The sequence below is a fragment of the Streptopelia decaocto genome (assembly GCF_964273445.1).
Source record: "Streptopelia decaocto genome assembly, chromosome: 6".
In the NCBI taxonomy this organism is placed as follows: Eukaryota; Metazoa; Chordata; class Aves; order Columbiformes; family Columbidae; genus Streptopelia; species Streptopelia decaocto.
The window spans coordinates 10,660,236-10,680,424 of record NC_138660.1 but is presented as its reverse complement, the minus strand read 5'-3'; the positions used below and the strand labels follow the sequence as shown (position 1 = coordinate 10,680,424).

The 20,189-nt window shown below is 42.7% G+C and overlaps 1 protein-coding gene across 4 annotated transcripts in view; it reads left to right on the top strand.

The window, feature by feature from the left end:
* The window catches only part of LOC309441047 (calcium-activated potassium channel subunit beta-2), a 143,564-nt gene that overhangs the window by 37,495 nt on the left and 85,880 nt on the right, over positions 1-20,189 (top strand). Inside the window, exon 1 of one of the 4 annotated variants that reach the window (XM_082055438.1) lies at positions 6,119-6,322. The exons of 2 other annotated variants lie outside the window; for them this stretch is intronic. The gene's annotated coding sequence lies outside the window, so the exon portion shown is untranslated. Of the gene's footprint in view, positions 1-6,118; positions 6,323-20,189 lie in introns of those variants that run through there. One more of the 4 variants, XM_082055436.1, reaches the window with a different exon arrangement.

The window sequence follows — 20,189 nt, the reverse complement described above, 5'->3', positions numbered from 1 at the left end:
ATTATTCTTAATTTACAAATAGGGAAACTGAGGCACGGTGCTACAACATGGCCTCTCCACGGTACAGATCCTGACTCCCAGGCTATTTACTCATCTGCTTCTGTCTTTGCTTCATTGAAAACTCCCCTCACTGGGGCACAGCAGAGTCCCAGTCCCTTTCTCTCTCCCTTTGCATGAGCTCTGCACAGATTGATCTTTCACACCTGGAGTGCAGAGCTTAGCATGCAGTACCAAATCATCAAAGAAACCCAAACAAGCAACTCACTGGTGCAAAAGACCTTTCAAAAAGGGAGAGAACAGAAATAGAAGCACGAGCTTCATCAGAGAAGTGACTATTCCACCAAAGCAAAGCAGCAGCTGAGTAAAGAATAAAAGGAAGAAGAGATTAAAGGAGATACTTGAATCCTGAAGAAAGGAGAGCACTGCATAGCAGATGATTTGCAGGGGGAAAAAAAGGTAAGGAAAGAATTATCTAGCAATATCTTGCTAAAGTTGCTGAAGAAGTAGTATTAACATAGGATGAGGAAAGCATGGATAGAAAAAGCCATTGAGAGATCGTGGAGAAACAACTAGGCACTGTATGTAAAATCAGAGAGCATCTAAGTGGCCAATTTGGTTTTTCTGTGAAAAGCAAATAGCACAATGCATTACCCATCACAAAGCAAGGAAATCACAGCAGCGCTGATTGGAGCAGCGCTTCAGGAAATTATTGAACAAGCAAGAAACAACCTCTGATCACTGCATTCCAGGAGAGGAGTAAATTTGGAAAATTGCACAGAGAGCTTAGAGCAACATAGCCTGCAAATGTTTGAACAGTAATCCATTGCTTAACAAATGGGAAAGCAGCAGGCAGCAATTGCTGCTCAGCAGAACTGTTCAGAGCACGAAACTGTCTCTGCCCAATACTTGCACAGAAAAATCAGACTTTGAAAGCACCAGTACTGAGACCCAGACTGCGGGGAGTGAAATCACTGAAGCGTGGAAGCCTGTTGGAATTACTCAACACTCACACTGGAGACTGACCCCAGCAACTGGGTGTGCATCCTCAGATACATATTTTACCAGCCTTTAAGTAGCAAACATTCGCTGGGCCCAGCAAGCAGCATTGTGTAAGCAGCCTGTTTTGTTGGATTCTGGTTTGTTGCTGTTCAAACTTCCAGTCAGTCTTCTGTGATTTAACTGAAGAAGATTGGGCACACCAGAAATCATTTAATTTCATCATCTCTGCCAAAATAATTCAATAGTTTACACTAGCCATCATTGTGAAGGATGCTCTTTGAGTCTGGATTTCCCCTCCAGGTAATCATAAAAGGATGCCTGACCTGTATCTGAGCAGAAAACATACCTAAGTCTGCAGAACAGCCCCTGTTTTCGCCAGCAGAAGCAGTCTGAAGAGGAAAAAAGGTTTACCCTGATGTCTTTGCCGAGTACTGTCCCATTTCTTCTGCTCCTCAGTACTACTGAGGACTAAACATTGTTGCAGAATGTGCAACCTTTGATGTTTCTGAAAACTAGTTGTGCTTTTTGATACATTTGCTCTAGATAACATCCCAACTGGCAAGTATTAATTAACTAGCACATCTAGAAGCTTGAGAAAACAGTAAGCTCTTTGGGATGGAATGGAAAGTGAAGGAAGAGTTAACCAGTCTTTATTTTTGCTTTGTGCTGTTTCCCATCCACCCCCATAGAGTATGAAATGCAGCAGATGTTTTGAAACAGCTATCCTGATCTATCAGCCTTTATATAAATGAAGGCTGAGTTAGGGAAGAAGAAGGCAGAAAAATGTTTACAAGAGAAGAGCAAGAAGATTTCCAACACCTGGGCAGTTTATTGATGGCATATGGCAAAAGCTGAAGGCAAAGAGAAGGAGCACAAGCAGCTGTTGAACAAATGGGGAGTATAATAGAAAGGCCTCTGTTGAAACTGCACAGGAAGAATTTAATACTGGCAGTTCTGTAAGAATGATAGTGTGAATATGCAAAGAGGAGCCTGTGTTTTAACTCCTCAGACAACTGTTATCAAAAGTACCCAATGGATTGTCAACCAAAGAGATTTTCACAGCAAGAAGCCATCTATTTGCATCAAACACTGTCAGCCTGAAAAGCACCAACTTCTGGGTCATTTAACAACACTCGAGATGTAGTTATTTTCTCCTAGGCAAGCATCTCAAAAAGAGCTATGCAAGAAAAAGACAAAGATTTGGCATACAAAGGGCAACAGTTAAGCAGCATGGGGAAGTGATTAGCTAGTCAGTGTAATATAACTTAGTTACATGAACAGATTTCCGGGACACTTGGATGTCCCGTGATTCTCAGCACGAGAGACACTGCAAGGCTATGGCCAAACTTGCATTTCACCATCAGTAAACAAGTGATTTCAGCCTTTATGCTAAAGACAACAGTTTATGACTGAGTGTTTTCCTGTGGTGGCACATCAGCTATTGCACTGTAGAAGACACAGGTGCTGCCTGTTCTACCACAGGAAAAAGAAGAGAGAGCAGCCAGAGCTATAAATCCAGGGACTGACACAGACCTGCTTTCTTGATAATTCTTTAATTTAAAAGATAGAGGTAGCATTAATGCATGTAGCCAAGATAACTGCTATGAATTTATCTTCTCCTATGCTGGACTCATCCTTTTTGGGAATAGCTGGCATCTGCAAAACTCAGTTCTGAGTTCAGGCTCCACAAACCCAAGAGTATTTCGATGCAGATGACTGAATTTGGCCTCTTTTGAATGATCCTTCTTGTTAAGACTAATTTTCATTTACACTGTAATTATACATACTTAAACAATCTATTACCTGTCATGCACGTCACATCTGTAGCTATGCCAGGCTAATGCTGCATTGACCACTAACATGCTACAAAGACCACATGGGGACGAACCATCGACAGATCATTCCTGCAATTCTTTTAATACGCAATTCACACCAAGAATCTATGGATTAGTGAGACTCCCTGCTGCTGTTTGAAAAAGTCAGCAAGCAAGTAGAAAGAATGCTGTCTGATAGGTACACAACTTCAAAACAGGTTCATACTGTTCCTAGAGAATTAGAGAATTTGTCACCACAGGGAAAGAAAAGGTTATTGTATGTGTAACCTGCAGCTTTAATTATGTTGTGTACTTCCCTGTGCAATTAGAAATGTGTATTTGTAACTGATAGTTACACTTTCTAGTTATGTATCAAATTCTCATTATAATTAGGATGACTCATAATGAAATTATGCATTAGTTGCTCCATTCATTATCTTGTTTGACTTACAGTCAGCATGCAAACTACAAATCTTCTGAATTCTTCCTCCCCTTTGTCCTCCTTGGATGTTTCCTAAGCAAATACTGGTCAGAAACACACCGAGGCATTTTAAATTGTTGAGACTCCTATGCAAGCCATGAGTTTTCTCAAAGTGGGGCTCCTGCTACAGAGCTGAGCCACAACCTCAGCTCCTACAGAAGTCAGTGGGATTTTACAGGAGAACAAAGTGAAAACCCATGTGAGCCTTCTGTTTCCCAGAACAATCCTACTTTGCAACATTCATAGAGTCCAGGAAGTCAGAAAATTGCCATACCTGATCACATCAGTGCTCTATCTTCTTTCCAGCAAGGAGCAAATTGGTGCATCAGAAAAATGCAACTGCAGTAGAGCCATGGTGAGGGTAAGGAGTACGCGAGTCCTGTCACTGATGGCAGCTGCTGTTGCTGCTCAGTGATTAGAAAAAGCCTGAGGAAAGGGGGAGTATCTCAGAATATCTCCCTAAAACAGAACCATTTTGAACAAATCAGTCCCTAGAACATCTTTCTGACCACCCTCGGTTGCCTTACACCTTTAAATGTTTACCCACAACTTTCAACTACAACCCAATGTAAATCCATTTCATTGCCTGGTCGATTAGGCAGCTCTCACAGATAGTTATCACCTGTTGATTACCAAATCTGAATAACTTCAACCCACTGCAAAGGACTGGAGTCTTTGGGATCACCATGGCAGTGAGGTCCATGGGTAATTTATTCACTGCATAAGACAGGAAGGAGCTGGGATAATCATCCATTTTTTGTGAGCCCCCTTGTATTCAGCACACATAATTGTGGAACTGTGGACATGGGTGGCAATGATCACCTACTTCAGCCCATCATTGGACATAGTTGTGTCCACTTTAGTATCGAAATTTCCCAAAAGACAAAATCAACACCCCTAGACCTGTGTAACTCCATAGGAACCTGGCTAATGTCTCTTGAACTGCTGTGTCATCCCACTTAAAAATGAACTGCACAATGAGCCCCTTAGTGAGACAGAAGTGTATTGGTCAGGACAAGGAGAACTTTTCTTCTTTCCTTCTTTTTTCTTTCTGCCTTAAGGTGAATGTCGTGTGTATGAAAGATGCTCAATAGGCGGCAGAGAAAAAATTCTTTAAATTATTCACAAAGCAGGTATTGTCCTGGCAGCCAAGCTAGCAGTGAGCGTGTAATTGTCCACCCTGAGATTCATACCCACAAAATTCAAAGTCCTCTTTGCTCTCACCAGTTCTGGGAGAAGCTCAAGGTGCTAACAATCCCCCACTGTAATAGCTTCCATGAAGGGCAATTCAGGAGGAGAGAACTGTAGCCCGCACTGAGCACACACGCTGACATGCTATTTGGTAAAGCCCCTGGCAGGGTGGGTATCTGGTGTGCTGGTGGCAGGAAGAGATGTAGAAAAAAAATAGTTTTAAGTTGGCCACTTCCCCCTAAGAACAAGGCAGAATTTACCAGCTGGTTCAGCCTCTCCTGCAAGGGCAGCTTTCAAATAGTTTGTGATACCAGTGCAAAGGACTAACACAAATCCAAACCAGAGCTTCTCAAAGGAAAAACTCGCACCTTCACCAGCCCTCGGTGCCCTCAGTTCCCAGTCATTTATAAACCTAAGGATATGTGCCATTAGTGGTCTCTTAACCCCTTCATTCCCATGGTGTGAGGCACCCACAGCTGGGTTTTCACCGTGATCTTCTTTCCTTCCTAATCTTTAAATGCCATTCATTTCTGAGATGTCTCCACGCATGGAATTTTCATTTTAAACCAGGGGCTGTGAACTGGGTGGTACCAAAAGATCAGGCAGGTGCTGAACAAGCGGCAAAAGTGCAAACTCCCCACTTGCTCTCTCCCAGCCTGCCTCAGCACTGGGTTGCTTCTTCAGTCCTTCCTGTACCATTGCTGCTACCAGAGTCACATCTGTGCTGGTGGCTTTTACATTTGTCCACTAGGGACCACACTGCGATCAGCAGATTTTAACCAGCTTTGATCCATCTTGACCCAGGCTGGTTTTTAACAGACAACCAAGAAGAAAACAGCTCCAAGATCCCAGCAGAGCACTAGTATTTCTGACCTGGATCTAAAGATGCATACGGTTTTACTGGAAACATCAATCTGCTGTAGCATCCTCTCACCACTCCTCTTCCACACACCACAGGCACTGCGAATGCTGTGCATCGCTCATGTTTCCTCTGCTTATCATTATCCTGGGTGCTGTCAACTTGCAAATTTCGATTGCAAGATCCTGCTATCTGCAAACTGTATTTTGCCTTTTGGGAAGCATAGTGTACATCTGTGCCTCTATAAATACAAACACACAGTCTATAATCCCCCTCCTTCTCTTTGTGCCACATCTGCCTTTTAGAGTTTTATGAACTTTCAGCTTCCAATCACTACTTTCACCAACTCCTGCGACAGCCTCAGCCTGCGGTGGGGGCGGATGCTGTTACGTTCATTTTGCTGTTCACATCAGTCCTGAGAGCTACGGCACCTTCCATTGCCGGGAGTGATTTTCTCTTTAGTTTCAAAACAATGTGTGAAACCCTGCTCTGCAGAAACAGTAGCCTCAGTAAGTTTAAGGATGACTGAAGCTATTTCTTCTCCCGGGGAGGTTTAAAAGCTGCGGAGGGATGAATGGGGTTAGACCTATCGCTGCATTTCTAGCAGCCATCCTACTACAGCTTTGAATAAAAGCAGGAATGGCACGTCTAGCCTAGGTTAATAAACCCTACTGAGTGCATACCTTAAAGCACTACAAAACAGCCTTAACTCAGCTCGAGATAACTAATTTCAAGCATGGCTGTCTAGTGTGCCTGTCATTCCTATTGTCCTTCCAAACTATTTCAGACATTTTGAGCAGGGAGTACCAAGCTTTGAGTTAGTGGGGGTTGTGACATTAATGGTCCAAAAAAGGTTTAAGCACCAGGAGGGAACGATGACAGCGCTTAACAACTGGTGGCACTTGGGAGGATTCCGCTGGATCTCTGTTTAGTAATAATTAGGCTTCGCCTCGGAGGAAGATGTGACAAGTCTCGGAGGTAGGATTTGCATGGGGAACAAAGGGAGCTGGTGCCGGTCGGTGCCGGTGTTTGTGCTTGGCTGCCGGGAGCTCCCGGGTGCGGGTATGGGGGTGATGGGACGGGGATGGGGGAGAGAGCCAAGGCTGGAAATGCTGTTGATAGTCCTGTGTTTTATGGCAGAAATGCCTCGAGGATAAACCGGCTCCAATCTCGCCGCCTGCTGAGTGTGCATTCCACGTTGCTCTTTCCACAGAGTAAAATCCATAGAGGTCATGCAGAAAACACTTTACTCCTTTTCTACCAAGCCAGCTGGGCTGTTTCTGGGGTGGGAGAAGCTGCTCTAAAATAAAAGGGGAAAGGGAAAGCTATGGAGCCTATAAGATGAGGGAGACATGCTATTAACGTGTAAAATGTGTCCGAAGTGCCACCGATGTCGTAAAAAAAGGGGAAAACAAAGCCAGGGTGGGGGGTGGGAGGAATTTTCCGGGTGAGGAACTCCCTAGGTTATAACCTATTACAAATAAAGGCATGATTTGTCCACCCATTTTGTACAATCAAAGCCTCCTCTGCACTGTTGGCATTGTTTTTCCGAATGAGAACTGTAGTTTCAGACAGAAAAAGGTACGATCTTCTCCTGTGGAACCGCCAGCCCCCTGCCCCTCTCTGAGAAACAACAGTGTGGGGATGGGTGTAAATGAGGTTTAGTTGGATGCTGAAAGGGCTGGGAGCGGGTGCAGGGGGGGAATGAAGGCTCAGGAGTATAACAGGAAAGCTTCCCCTTGCAAAAGCTTGGGTTTTCCCTGCCAGAAGTCCAAGAGGTGATATGCAAAGTTAGAAGCCTCATGTACTTTTTAATGATGTGCCTGTTTAGCATTACTAGTCAAGAGAACGTCTAAACATCAAAGAATCGGGTCCTCATAGCAAAACAGAGCACTGAGGTTTACATGGGGTCCTGGGCAGTGCTGGGCTGCAAGTTTGCATTTCTGTCATTGCATATGACCCTCACCAGGAGAAGCAGCAGGAACTTAATGAATGAAAATCTTATGTCCATGCATATGCAGAATCCTTATCATTTGAGGTGTTTGATCCAAGTGTTATGTTCCCTGGGTTGATGAATTGTTTCGACTTGTGCATAAAGTTTTATTTCTGAACAACAGAGAGACTTTAGAGTGAGTGGTATTTAGTAACAATAAAATGTTCTGCTTGAGGAAATGCTTCTCACAGGAGCTGTTAAAAATGCACTTAGAGGAGGTGAGAGTCATATCTTGCAGTAAGAGCTATGGTATCACTTGTGCTGCTAAATTTTAAAATTAAGGTTATTATGCCATTTTAAATCTACTTTAATGCGGGTGTCATTAAGCATACTTTACAATATTGTTGTCAAAAGCTCACAACTTAGAGAATTCTGTTAGACTTTTCATTAAATCTTCCTTCAAAAAATAATTCCTGTAGAGCAGGGATTTACCAAGTAATTTGAATTTGTTCACCTTAATATTCCCTTTAAGGAGAATTTCGGTGTATTATACTATGCTGTATATAGGTCATGATATAATTCATTTAATAACAAGACATAGATGACAGTTCAACAACAAAAGAGCTAAATGCATTTAGTCAAAGTAAATACAGATTGTGCCACAGAGAAGCAATATTGGATCAGGAATGGTATTAATTTCTTTACAGAAATATGACATAAATATTCTTCATTTGATCCAAACAACAACTTTTCACTCAAGTGCATTACTTTGCCTTGCAAATTGGGGAAAAAAATCGTTTTGACCTGTGTTGTGTACACTACTTGGTATGTAATGATAACAGTGAAAACTTTCTTCTGAAGAAATTGTTTCTAGCGGCTTGCAGTACAGATCAAAGAGATATTATGCAGCGATATTAAACCTGTGTCAGAAACAAGCAATGCATGTGGAAGTCAAGTACCTATTTTTTCTTCTCCATTTCACTTTTTTTATTTTTTTTCCAGAGGTTTAGACAATGTTACTTTGTTTTACTTCAATGCCTTTCTGAGGGAAGGGGCTGGGGGGATAAAACCACAGCGGGAGGGAGGTTGTGTTCAGCCTGCACCCAGGCGCGGATTTCTCAGGGACTTGAACAAGTCCCTCAGCCTCTCCAGAAAACGAGTGGAGTTGTAGCCCTGCCATGCAAATAAGAGTGAGGATAGTGTACTATTGATACAATGGAAATAAAGACAGTGGTGCTCGGGGAGTGAGGCTGAATATAGAGCTCTGGATAGGGCAAAAGGCAGACCAAAGTTTTGTAGCAGAAGGTTAATATTTCGGGCACTTGTAAAGTAAGACATATTGCAAATCCCATGATCCAAAACTAAATCTGCCTTCAAAAGTATTCAAGACAAATTTGTCACATACAAAAACTTCTGCCAGTAGCAAATGTCCATTCATCTGACAGCCTGTCAGAAGTGACTCCAGATCTCTCAGTGGTCCCTTTGCTCCATCTATGTATAGCAGACAATGAAGCAAACTGCATCAGATTGATTCACTGTGCCAACAAACAGTTTCCTTATTTTCTTCAGAAGCTCAATGAGTACTTTTTGCCGTGAATCTTTCTTGCCCTTCTGCTTATGAATTGTCTGTGGAACTCATGCAATTTTCTAATTTATTTATTTGATATTATTTGGGAATTTCTTCAGTGAATAACTCTTGGCTTACAGATCTTTTGGGAATGGCAAATGTTTGCAAATTCATACTGTGTTGCTTAGCTCAGTCATGTGGTGTTCCTTGATTAGATGATTTGTATAGCTAACTCGCAGGAAGTGAATTGCAAATTTCACAACCAAGGATACTGTTTCATATTGGATTTCCATCACTATCTGAGCAGTCAGGTTTAAAATTCATGTCTTGAAAGTAGTCATACGAGCAACACATAGGCACTGAAGTGCTCCCACCAGACAGATGTGAGAGCCGGGTTAAACAGCTTTCAGTTTCATATGAATATTCATGAAAACTCTTTGAATTTTTGCAGCTCTGTTAAAATGAATAGTAAGATCATCCATCCTGCACGGCATGGGCCATTCTCTCACAGTGTTTGCCATGTTCCCATGTTCTCCCTGACTCTCCCATACAAGTCCATGATGCCTGTGGAAAGAGTTTGTGCAGCCGAAATGAAAGGAAAAAACACCAGTATGGAACTTCCTAAATTTTCCATGTAGTAGCCTCTCCTGTTGTGCCTGCCTTACATACTACATGACAAGAAGAAAGCCAAACAGAGAGGACAGCAAGAAAGCATCAGCAATGATGCAGTGAGCATCAGAGAGAAAACATTGAAAGAGAGGAAAAATAAGGGTGACAACTGGCAGAGGGGATCAGCCACACAGAGTATGTGCATAGGAGGTAGGGATTTTGACACAGCATGAACACAGAAATACACTAGTATCATTTTAAACTATTAATCTAGTGAATATGGGTCATTAACCTCAAGGTTGATGGCCTTACCAGACCCAGTCCATGTTCAGCCCTGGAGCTGTCCCTCCCAATCCTGCCCCCTGCAGGCACCAGGCAGGTGCTCACTGCAGGTGCAAGGGGATGACATAGTTTGGCTTTTGTCAGGGAGGGGTCTGGTGACAAGTCAGGGAGGTATGGAAGAGTTGTGAAAATAATAAAGAAGAAAAGTAACAAACATCTGGTGCATGTTTTAAAAACAGTGAAAATCAGTTGGGTGAAGAATTTCTGTCAAGTGTTTCTACTCAGAGACAAAAAAAAAATCAGCTGTCAAAACACCAAGATCTTTTGACTCAGAAACAAATGAGGAGGAAAAGGTTATAAAACTTGCATATATTTGCCTTTTGAATTATTTTTGTACTGTACTTATGTCATAAAGGAGGAAACTCCTACTGAGTGAGCTGTATTGTCAAACTGCTTCCCGCTTTCTGTAGAATAGATCAGGTTTGTGCTGAATCAACAGGGTTGCTGAGACTGCACAGAGCCAACCAGCAGTGTTACACCCCCATTAGATGGCTTTTTTACCTTCTCAATGATTATACATTCCAACAATCCTATATATCCTTATTTATTCTAAAAGTAGGAACGTCCCTAAATTGCACACAGTGAGAGTCACTACGGGCAACACCTGTGTGTTCTTATCCTGTCAGGACACATGTAATGCCAGATTAATATTGCCTGGGGAGAACGAGGTGAATTAGAGGAACTAAAATCAAAGCAAACACAGAGGATCTTTGCTACAACAAAAATTGACTTGATGTAGTCTGGAATGAAATCCCAACCTGAACCTCACCCTAGATATCACTAAAACTCCTATTAGGTCTTCAAATACTTTTTCTTTCTTAATATAAACCTGTCCTATTGCCTGTAATTAACCCGCCTCTCTGCTTTTGCCAAGTGGCATAGTTTTATATGGACCGCTTTTTAAAAAGTTGTTAATTTTTAAAGGGAAAACACAGAAAAAGGCAAATCCCAGGTGTCTCTATCCATGTGGCTTGTTACCTCTCTGGTCCGTGCTTTGGTGCCTGGCACTTGCTTGAGACCAGAGAGCTCCCACTGATAAACCCTTCAGGGACACCCGGCAACATCTTGGAGCTGTAGCAACTTCTTCTAAGATCCTTGAAATGTTGGAGGCAGCAAAACACAGTCGCAAGTACAGCTGGGCATCCCCACTATTCATCATCTATAGGTCTACAGGAGGAGTAAGCTGGCAGCTCTGAGGTCTTCAACAGTTTCAAAAGTACTCCAGCAAACGCGCAAGCTCTTTAGGTAACCGTTTGCATCACATAACCAGACAAAAACTCTTTAAAGCCTGCACTAGTCTACCTTATCCGCTGAACCCTTGGCAACGATCTGCACCACAACTCCCATCACAGGGAACTGGTAGATCCCAAAATAATGGGGAAGGTGTCCTTCAGAGGAAAGAAGCAAAATGCCAGACTAGCTGTAGATGTTAAACGTCTCAAAAACACTGAAAGGGGATAATAGCTACATCACATTTAGGGAAGTGGTGGAGTCACCACCCATGGAGGTCTTTAAAAGGCACATAGACGAGGTTGTTAGAGACATGGTTTAGTGATAGAGTTAGGTTATGTTTGGACTCTATGATCTTGAGGGTCTCTTCCGACCAAAATGATTCTATGATTCTATCCCCAGGCTGTGGATGTGAGGAGCTGTGCCACAGCCATCCCCAGGTACCCAGCAATTTTGTCTGAACTCAGTGTTCCTCCCGTGCCACTGCATTGTCCTAAATCAACCACCACCAGAAAGGTTTTGAAAAAACAGAGGAGACAAAAGAGCATTTGTCCCATTTCCCCACTTAGCTTTCAGTAGATGAGAGATCAGAGTGGGGCTGAAGTTTCTGCTTAAACCCAAAGTGGTTTGTCTGTCCAAGGTCACCATCCTGGCAGGAGCCCTCTGGACGGCACTGTCCTTGTGTGCCTGCTGAGGCGTGGTACCAAAAAAGAGACAAGATAACATTGCCTGCCTTAAAGAATTGCTGCAGAAAACACTCCGTATACTTGGCTGTATTTTACTTGCGGGCAAGCCATTTTCCACCTCAGCAGAGTGGTACTCCTTACTGACAGCCATTAGTTATTTGCACATTCAGATAGGTCTTATAAATGTCAGGGTCCTGAGTGAATAAATAATGTTTCAGAGCAATAACTTGAAATAAGTCAAACTAGGAATGTGGAGAGGACCAGGAGCATGCTCCCTTGGGACACACTCCATACCACTTCTAATTAATACCTGGTACTTAAAACATCACAGCCCGTGGTTAAATCAAAGTCAGAGAAAACAAAGGAGCAAGTGTGTTCTTCAGTGCTACTGCCAAATCAATTGCTTCTATGACCTCAGTTAGGAACGTATGTTTTTCTTGGGGGATCAGCCCAGGGGACCCGTCAGCCAGGCTGCCCTGGCAGCTTGCAGCTGCCCCAGGGCTGGCACTGTCCTTCACTCTCCTGTTACCTTCCCATTCCCATCCAGCCACCCCCTCCTGCACCTTCCCAGGTTCTCCTGGCTCTCTGGGGAGCCAGTTCAGCTCACAAAACCTCCAGGAAACTGTGCTCTGGTTTTGGCTGGCTGAGAGAGCCCAGCTGGGAGCCAAGGAGCACCAGCGCTGGGGCGAGAAAAGCAGAAGAGCATAGCCAGGGGTGAGGTATGGGGAGCAAGGAGTTCTCACAGTCCTGGCACAGGTAAACACCCCTAAATTCCTCTGTCCTGATGGCCCAGGGAAACTGCTGCAGAAACAGGCTTCCAGTAACCACATCTTGACCACAGCAACATGTTGCAAAGCCCAGAGTCGTAAAAGAACTGAAGGGCAAAAAAGAACAGCTTGTCTGCACTCCTCGGTCTTCGATCACCAGGGCTTGGGTAGCTGTTGATGAGCAGTTTTTAAGCTTATATGTTGAATTCCAGAGCTTCTGTTTGGTGACAGAAATAATTGATTTGACTGTGAAAAATAGTCCTTGCAGAGCAGGTGTGAGGAGGATTGTTGTGATTTGGCAAAGTTTACTGATCCAGGAAATAAAAGTTTCAGAAAGAAACTCTGAGCAGAAAACATCAATGCAACTAGGACATCTTTCAGTTCCTTCAACAAAGCATATATACTTCAAGGCACAGGGAGCAATAATCCAAGCAGGGAACAAAGGAAGTTCATTTGTAACCATAGCATTTTATTAACTGGAGGATCTGCAAATGAAAGGTCCCCTGACTCTTGAAAACTCCTGTTAATGATACATCAGGGTAGAGCATAAACTTCTGACAAATTCCCCCTCTTCATTTGCTTCCATATAACACACTGATCTTGCTGCCACTCTGCTCTTTGAAAGCTCTGCTGCTCTCCTAATTATTAATTGCATGAAGCGTGTTTTCCCCCATTTTGCAAAAAGCATCACAAAACATAGTGTCTGATTGTGAAATATCACAAGAAGTCCACAGCAACATCTTTTTGGTAGAGTTTAATTAAGAAGAACCAGTAAGTTGTGTGCAGGTGATTTGGAAGAATTTTGTCAAAGGTAAATAAGCTTTGAAAAAAAATTGCTTTTATCTCTTCTTGCTTTCTGTTTTAGCCATATTTCAAGTGGATTAGTATAATCTTTCCTTGGCCAAACTCCACAGCGAGTCTGTTGCATCATTGTTATAATTTTACAAAAGAAAATGACTGAAAGCAATTAATTAAAAATCTCTTCAGAGATGCATATGTGGATGCACTTATTCAATGCAAACTCACAAAATAACTCTGCATTTTAAAACAATTTATCTGGTGCATTAAGCGTGAACAGGATGTCTTTGTTAGGTGCAACTGCCTTTAGGTGGTTCCCTTCATGAATATGCTTGTTGTGCAGAGATATCCACAGTAAGTCAGAGAGGATCGACTTTTAAATTGGTTTCGAGTTTCTAGGTGTGTTTCTTCTTTATTTTTTCCTGGGTGATGAAGAAGTTGATTGATTTCAAGTGAGGAGCTTTTCCCTGCTGGGGCCTGGCCTGTCAAAAGCCATCACAGAACTTGCAAAATTCTGTCATAACACCAGAATCTCTGACTCTGCTCCTGAATCATCAGAGTTCAGGGAAAACTCCCAGTGACTGACAACAGAAGTTTTCTTAGAAATGATATCCTCACAGATTGAGACATTATTTTCTGCACACACAGGCATCCAGAGAGGGGTCAGTACTAACACAAACAGTAAACTCTATTGACGTGACTGAATTTTATCGTCAACAAGAAGATACAAATGTCTTGACAGTAAGTGAGTAAAGTAAAAGTAAAGTCCAAAGTGAAACCTTGGACTGGACTATTCAGAAACTCTTCAGGTCAATCAAAAAAGATAATTTCTATTTTTTAAATTTCCTTGATTTCTTATAAACCAAATATAAACTCTAAATTTCCTTGAATTCAGGGTGACGGGGAAGGAAGTCGGGACTCTTGATCTCGAAGCTGTGCCCTTCCTTAATAAAACTCCAGCACACCCGTGCCACAAATGCAAATAAGCACTGGCATCCAGTGCAAGGTGCAGAGGTTCTCCTGGCAGAGCAGGATGAAGTTTCCTCCACAGAAGCGTTCCTGCTCTGCGGTGAGTGCTCATCTCCGGAGCCAACGCACAGTTCCCAGGCAATTTAAATATTCCTTAGGAGGGTCCTAGAAGATTTCACGTACTCCACCTCTTCTGTGAGCAGGAAATCTTGGGCAAAGGGATTTCTCCAGCCCTTTTTGTTTCCAAGTTCAATTATAACCTCCTTCTGCATCCATCAGAATATGCTGTTTGTCTACTTTTTCCACTCTTTGTCTACTTTTCCTACTTTCCGTTCTCTCCTCTCTATTTAAAAAGCCTCACACAGCCATCACAGCCTGCTGGTCACTAGCCAGATATCCAGATGGTACTTACGTACCACATTGATAAGTGTCTTAGAAATAGCAGAGAGAAGGGGAAAAAATATCACTGGAAGACTTCAGATGCTCTTTTTGATAAATGGCAATTGTAAAGCTAATTACCCAGTTCCCTCTTTTGGAGAAGCTGGGAACAGTTGCAGTCCCACAGAGCAAACACAGGAGGACACACCTCTCGCTGTCAGGTTTTAGCTTTCTGCTCAGAGCAGTGCCAGGTGGACGGTCTGTCTGTCCATCCCTCTTCTTTGAAAGACACCAGGTTTTTGTCTGGGTTTGAAGATTTCTCTCAGTGCCCCTCACCATCCTGCCTCAGCACCACCACACTGTGTCAACGGCTTCTGCACAGACAGCTGGTGTCTAGAATAAAGAACACTGCTCACCTTCATTGCGAGAATATCCCTCTGGCGATAATCAGGCTAATTGCCTCAGTAAGGCCAGCATGATTTGGCTCTAAATCAATGACCAAAATGATTTAAGCATAAGTGCATGAGTTCCTTTACAACTCCAAGGTCCACTCATTAAACATTATTTACATCTCACTCAGAAACATTGTTTATTTTCTCTCTTCCATTTGCCAAGGAGAAAGGTAGAAAGGATGATACGTCAGGAACACCCGAGTGCAGGGCTGAGCCCACCCCAAAAGCAATGGCAGGGTGAATGGGTCTCCTTCCCCTTTGCTAAAACACCTTGAGAATTCTGCCCATGGAAACTCCAAGTTGCATCATGTCTGGGGATCCCACCAGCCTGCATGTGTCCTCCTGGGACAGCACAAAACCGCAGAGGAATCTGCCAAGGGAACCATTGCCCCAACCTGCTGTCGCTGCATGTTTGATTTATACCTTAAAGCATGAGGTAACATATCCCTTAAAATTTTAAGCCTGCTCAATAAAACGGATATATGCTCTCTTTACCTATAGAAATTCCTAGATTTTTTTTTGTGAATGCTGTTAAGCAGCTGGTGTGTATCTTGTGACAAATATTTCAGCATGATGAAGAAGTACCAAGAGCTTCATTTTAGCAACTGGCTCTGGAGGGGGCAGGGAGTTAAAATCCCATTGCAGCACATTGGCTGACTGAGATGTTCCCTAAACTAAGGTACCTGGACAAGACACTGACAGGAAAGGTTTCAAATCCCACCTCCTCCAAGGGATATGTGGCACAGAACCAGCTCTGGAGGGTGAGACCTTGGATGGGTCTTTCAAAGAACTGCATCTTTTTAAATAGTGTTTTGGGCCATTTCTGACCATCTCTATAACTGCAGATCACAGGCTGGGCTGTGGTCAGTTGTTTCTGTCCCATAAGGACAAGCTGCTCCTGCTTGCCAGGTACCTTGGTGCTGAGGGGCCCTTCCATGATGCATGGCAGGAGTGACAGCTGCCAATCAGACATACAACTGTCAGCCTCTGGGGGCTCGAATTAAAAACCCAACATGCTTATGGAGTTCAGGGACCCTGAGAGCGAGGGAGGAGGGGAGTAAGGTGGTTGAGGGACCACTTTTTGCACCTACAACCTGCCTTGGTCCTGCTGAGGTGTTTAAGTCTCCAACTGGAGCTAAAGCTTTTTTCTAAGCAGTCCCAGTTTGTTGCCTCCATTCTCACAAAAATCTCTACACATCTCTAAAATTTTCACAGTTGATCTCTGCACTGTTCTTATATCCATTAAAGACTTTGAGATGGAATGACCAGAAATGAAAAGAGATTTTGAGGATAGAGCATGCAATTGATTTATGTTAATGGAATTGTAATAATATTTTCAGTGTTTGATTTCTTTTTCATTCTGTACACAGCTAAAACGTTTATTACTTTTCTATTCCTCTCTCATGTATTGAACAGCCACTTGCTTTGGGCTCCACAAATTTATTCTCAGGTCTGTCTCCACAGCAGTTAAAATATAATTAATTTTAAATCCACCAACACATGAGAAGTTGAGATGATTCTTTCCAATCAATCTTACTAAAATTCATCAATGAGTTTCACCAGCTGTCACACTGCTCATACATTTGTCTTTGTAAAACTCCTCTGACTTCACTAGCTTTGACACATTTAACAACTGTTAATACAAAAAAAAAAAACCAACCTTGTAATTTCTATTGAACCACACCATAAGCCTTAAAAGCCCCCCAGATGTGCATGAATAAATACAATAGACACCTGTGAGAGCATCCTTAATGATTTTTGCATTTCTTTACACTGATAACTTTCATCTCTTATGCATATGTCAGAGATGTAAGAAAACTAAGTGTGCCAAGATGTGTTAGGAGTTTCTAAAGGCAGAGAATAAATGTTATTGCTTAATTTTGCCTTCATAACACACTTTTCCTTGAAAATTATATTACATGTCAAATCACCTTACTCTAAAGGGATTAGAATATTAAAAGTATCCCGCAGTGATGCTGAGGAAAAAAACCCTGATTATTTTTATGATGGAGTTCGATAACCTAACAGAAGGGATTATACAGCACAGTGCCAATGATAGCCAGAGACTGAGTGTAAAGAGCTTTTTTAGTCAACTAAATATGAATAAACTGTTTTGGACAAAAATCAGCCTGATTCTTGTCTCAAAGTTGATACAAATTCAAATACAAGTGTTTCATCAGAGATATGACAAAGCCACTTGCCTTTCTTCTGTTCATTACAAGGTGACTGTGCACTGCCTTGTTTTGGCTGGTAGGAGACAGAAATACAATATCACAAATTTTGGATCTGCTGAAAGCTGGAAACTCCAACAATAACAACACTTTATCTTCAAAGAGTTGCCAAAATGAAGGGCTACATTTTCAAAGCAGCTTGGCATCAAGAGTACCTTCACATTTCCCTAGGAAACAGGGGAACTGGTCTTTCATTTTCAGCCTGCCCCTATAAAACAACCAGCATCCATTGCATCTTTCCCGCAGGTGAGAGAACAGGTGTGATATGGGCAAGTGATTTTATATTAAGGGTTTTCAAGGTCACAAATGGTCACATAAACTTGCTTTCTAACAGTGTCACCTAATATCGAAAGTCTCTATTTTTTGTGATGAAGCAGTCACGCTGTCAGCTGCTTCAAGTAGAGGTGCAGGAGCAAGTCCCCAGCATGAGATATGAGTGCCTGTGTATTCACTTTTGGAGACTGTACAGCTAGTGTAGAGCGACATTTGTGTACCTTCATGCATGATGCATAATGCAAAGTAGTTACTGAACTAATAAGCATAATTTTATCTAACTGGCATATTCATTATTGATGTATGAGACACGGTAGCCAATTAAAGCCTCAGGTTGTGCCAGGTGGAAGACAAACATAGCCATAAATAGCAATTCAATGCACGTAGATGTTGCGTGTGAATGCAACACTTGCAAAAGGCGTTGGACAGCCCCATGGGGCTTGCCTGAGCCCTGGGAAGAAAGGCAACACCCCATTTCTGCCACCCTTTGGAGAGGCACATCAAGAGGTACTGAGGAGGGTTCCCACACAGAGGGGAACCTGCTGGGAAATTTAACTCAATGGGGCTGGAGCCCATAAGCATCACACCGCGTGGTGACTCCCAGAGGATCCCCAGGCTGGATTTCACAGGACTGAGGTCCCCACCACAGCCAGAACCCTCCTGCAGCCTCACCCAGGCACTTCTCACTCCGTTCCTTGCTCCCAGAGCAGGACTGCCAGTCAGCTGCAATTTGAGTATATCTTTCACAGAAGAAACAAAACCCCAAGCACATGCACGTTTGCCATGCAGCTTCTGCACCTAGATATATGTTTTTGCAACATCTCAGAGAGGCAGGGCAGTAATTAGCTGTCCACATTTGAGATACCATTGGCATTATCCTGCTGGCGACTCTGTGTTCCTTATATGCGGAGATACCCACCGTGCCAAACCAGCCACGTGCAGCAAGTGAAACCACGCCAGCTCTGCATGACCCACTGTGTGCTGGTGTGACAGCAGTGACCTCCGGCCACCTTTGCTCTTGGTCATCCTTCAAGGCCAAGTGTGCTGACCCAGCACCAGGGGTAGTCCAAGAGCATCCGCAGCAATGAGCCAGCATCGCGACTTGTACAGGGAAGGTTGCACAGACCCCAGCAACTAAACACACAACACACATTCTCTCTGGCTGCTGTGCTTTCCTGGAGAGCCTGATTCATATTTCTAAACAGTTTGGTGTGAGCAGCAGAGAGGGATGAAAGATTGAGACAGTAGCAGCTGCAAATGAATTGTCACATCGCAGGTACTGAATGTTTATTTTGCAGCTGAGGCTGGTTGCATGATAACTAATATCCTGGGGTGGAAAAACAGAGTAGTAGGAGTCTGGTCAGGGAAGTGAAGCAGGAGGGGTAATTAGAGACGGTACAGTTTTCTAGCTTTTTCTCTCTGGCTATGCATTTTTTGCTGGGTAGCGGGGTGTATTTAGAGTATCACAGGAACCAGACCACCAGGTCTTCTTTCAAGAAGCTAGTTGCCTGCTGTTAAATTGCACTGTATAATATCATAAATCCAGAAGAATAACATTTTCACTCATGAGGTTTCATTGTAACTACAGAAACAAATCTTCCCTCTCTGAAGCAGTACTTGCCTTTCAGATTCTCAGGCACACATTTCCCAGGATAGCATTTTTTTCCATTCCTTCTTATGTGTTATTTTATACATTATATATCTGGCTTTCACATGCACATGACTAGGAAATATTACTTATCCAAACAGAGTTATTTTTCCTCTCTAACTCATCTTTTTCATCTATAGCTTTATTTCTGGACATGAAAAATCAGTTACAAATTATATCTGACAGTATCTCCCCAGCTCCTGAGATTTCAGATGAGCCTTGCACCGTGGTATTTTTTTGCTAAATCCGTGTGAATAGGACAGAACATGTGTTGGAAAAGAAGCATTTTATCATAAATTAACCCTGATTTCTTCATTCAGATTCTAGTGATATTGTCAAATTACTCCACCTTCTGCTAACTCCTGGTCGTCTTTACTATCCATCCTCACAATTGAAAAATCGAACACACAGGCTATTATGCGTGAAAAGTAGTTTTTAACAGAAGAAAATGAAACATAAAAACAAATGCTGAAACCAATAAACTTCAGAAAATGCAAAGCTACATCTGTCATCCTTATCATCAGTGGCAAAGGCATCACAGTTAGAAATGAAAACCCTCAAATTCAATCAATGTTCCATGACTTTACAGTGCCAGATACTTACTGTATCAGCCCATAGCAAAACCTGATCCCTACTCAGTAAAGGGTTAGTGTTCCCACTGAAAAGGTGTGGGAAGAGAGATGGTATTATTTTATCTGAAAGCAGATGAACATAGGCACAGAAAAATTATACATATTGTCCAAAAACTCATAGGAAGCCTAAAACAAAGCAGTCAGTCTCCTAAATCACAGCACAATGACTAAACCCCAATTAATGTCTCTTACTCCTGCATTCATGGAATCATGCCCATTTTTGCCTTATTCCCCCTGGGTCAGTGCACCTGGTACAAGAGCTGCCACCTCAGTACAACAAATGTTCTGCACAGACACAGCCCTGTCTTCCAAGACAGCCAGCAATAGTCT